This window comes from Capsicum annuum, unplaced genomic scaffold (assembly GCF_002878395.1).
Source record: "Capsicum annuum cultivar UCD-10X-F1 unplaced genomic scaffold, UCD10Xv1.1 ctg4422, whole genome shotgun sequence".
NCBI lineage: Eukaryota > Viridiplantae > Streptophyta > Magnoliopsida > Solanales > Solanaceae > Capsicum > Capsicum annuum.
Genome location: NW_025851733.1, coordinates 256,175 through 259,272, shown reverse-complemented (window position 1 = coordinate 259,272; position 3,098 = coordinate 256,175).

Below are 3,098 nucleotides of genomic sequence, written 5' to 3'. Positions count from 1 at the left end.
TAAAAATATTTCCTCTTAGGAAAGACTTATAAACTATCTACCAAATCATTACAAACTAATCTAGTATCAACGCTTGGTCATGGGGTATAACTTGTCAGTTTGTTGTATCAATTTTTGCCTCTAGGGCACGAGCTGTTGATCATCTACCAAGTTATTACACACTAAGTTAGTGTCCACTCTTACCGATAGGGCATAACTTGTTTCTTTGGTCTTAAGTCTTGCCTCTAGGGCAAGTGTTGTAGATCATCTGCCGAATTATTGTAGAATAAGCTAGTGTCAACTCTTGCCCATGGGGCACAACTTTTTCTGCATCTTGCCTTCAAGGCAAATTTTAAAGTGTATACCGTGGAATTATTCATAGCACATCTCTTGGGAATGTGGTCCTTCCCTGAATCCTTTTAATATGATATATTTTTACACATCAATATATAAAAAAAATTAACATGCTAAGTAATTTTTATAAAAAATCAATATGAAGACATTGAGTTAAATACTTCACCATAAATTTAAACTTCAAATAAATAAGAAGAAATTCATTATTTAAAGTCAAAAGTACTTGTTACTAACTAAAATAGGGGATCAAATAATCCTATTGTAACTGCTATTTTGATCCAATTTCTCGGATAAAAAGTAAAACTAATCATGTTTTCTTATTTTTCTTTCTTTATCTTCTTGCATATGGATTAAGGATAGGAGTGTAGTGATAATTTGATATGTTATTCTCAGTTCTTTTGCATCTCGAACATCTGTAATTGTTTCTTGAAAATTTTGTTCTGCAAGGATAGCTGGATATTTGTCTTCTCCCAAGTAGAACCTCCTTATCTGGGGGTTTTGTGATCAGATCATTTATGCTATTTAGGACAATCCATGATGTTGTGTTTTCAACTGTTAGGATTCTCCCTAGTACATTTTAAGCCAAGACTGTCTTGAGAACCAACGAGAACAATAGCTAGACTTGTTCATATTTTTACTGTTTATCGCTGCAATTGCATGGGTGTATGGTATCTTATCTGTTTGAAATACCAAGCATTGAAAAGTCCTACTCTTCAGGTCTACATTATATTCAACTCCTCCTTCTCTTACAACAAATCTTATTGCATGAATGTTGTCTACCTGTAAACAAAATGATAAATAAATGACAACTTATAGTGAAACACCTAGTATATGAGTAGAATCAGGCATACAGAGCAATTAATCAATCTTGAGGAAACCAAAAAATAGCTACAATCAAGCATATAACATCAAATAATAATCTAATATTGAACTAATAAAAAATCTAATAATAAGTGACCAATAATAAGGAGTCACAATTAAGGTTCTATTTCAAAATGGAAGAGAAGGGCCAATATAGGGGATAGTTAGAGTCTTGATGCTTGGCTTGGTCAGGGATAGCGCAGGAGAATGATATGTAATCCAAGGAATGAGCTTTCAAAGTCAAATTCCCTGTATTATATGGAAAATACAGAACCTTGCTCAAGAACAACAGTTGATTCAATAGTGATGCTTCCAATATATGAGCAAGAGAATCATCTACAAGTAAACTGAGATAAAATAGATATTGTATCTAACCTGGGAGTAGAATCAATGATGATAGTGAATCATCTAGTATATAAGCAGAATCAGCCATACATAGCAATCAAACATACATAGGGGACGAATCTTGAGGCAACCAAAAAACATCTACAATCAATCATACAACATCAAATCACAAACGATCATACAGCTATGAGTAGAAAAAATGGAACAAAAGCAACAAAATACATATTTCGCGGACTTGAATCTTGTCAGTTACCTTCACTTCTGCCCAACGTGTGATGTCATGAAATTTGCCTTGTGCTTCAATTTTTCTTTCATAAAATCAACTTTGTAACTTATTCTGAATATAATCGATCAGTCCTAGTATTGGCAGTTGCCTTGCTTTTCTCAATACAGCATTCATGGACTCTACGTTGTTAGTTGTAAGCAAATTGTACCTTCTGTTGGTATGAAATGAACGATCCCATCTTGTTTCTTCTTCTTCTTTCAAGTACTCCGTAGAAAATTTGTCAAATTTTTCTAGCTCATCGATGAAAGTATAAAATTTATTTTGTTTTTATGTTGTTGTTGCATTGTAGAAGAGTGATAGAGCCAGATCTGAGAAGTTTCTTTTTCTTAATTCTTCTCCATGTAGTAGATGTATATCCCTTGTTGACACTCTAGATAGATATTTGAAATTGTATTTGTAATGGCTGGGTGACGATCTGATAGAATAGATAATTGTTTACGTACCCTAATTGCATTTCTTAACTGATTGGAGAACCAGTTATAAGACTCATTATTTTCTGAGTCTACAATTCCAAAAGCCAAGGGAAATATGTTGTTGTTTCCGTTCTTTGAAATTTCTATCATAAGGACACCATGATATTTTGACTTCAAAAATATTATATCTACCATTATTACTGGCCTACAGTTTGTCCATCCAATGATTAAAGTGCCATAAGCAAAAAATGCATATTGAAACCTGTGTTGAGCAAAAGAATATTAGTAACAATTTGCATTTGATGTTTATAATCAGAGTACAATAATTTTCTAAACTAAGTCTTGCCCATGAGGCAAGAGTTTCATATATGTTAATGATCTAATCGGTTCAATTAAAGAATAAACTTCTGCCTCTTGGGCAAAAGTTTTCAACTTCAACAGTTAGCATTTGTACAACAATTTTCTAAACGAATTCTTGCCCATAAGGTAAGAGTTCCATCTATGTTAATAATATAATCAGTGCAAATAAAGGATAAAGTTTTACCTCTTGGGCAAAAGTTTCAAATTCAACAATTTTATAAACTAAGTCTTGCCCATGAGGCAAGAGTTGCATATATGTTAATAATCTAATCAGTGCAATTAAAGAATAAACTTTTTCCTCTTGGGCAAAAGTTTTCAATTTCAATAATTTTATAAACTAAGTCTTGCCCATGAGTCAAGAGTTGCACATATGTTAATAATCTAATAAGTGAAATTAAAGAATAAACTTTTGCCTCTTGGGTAAAAGGTTTCAATTTTAACAGTATAGCATTTATATAAACTACGTCTTTCCCATGAGGTAAGAGTTGTATGTATGTTAA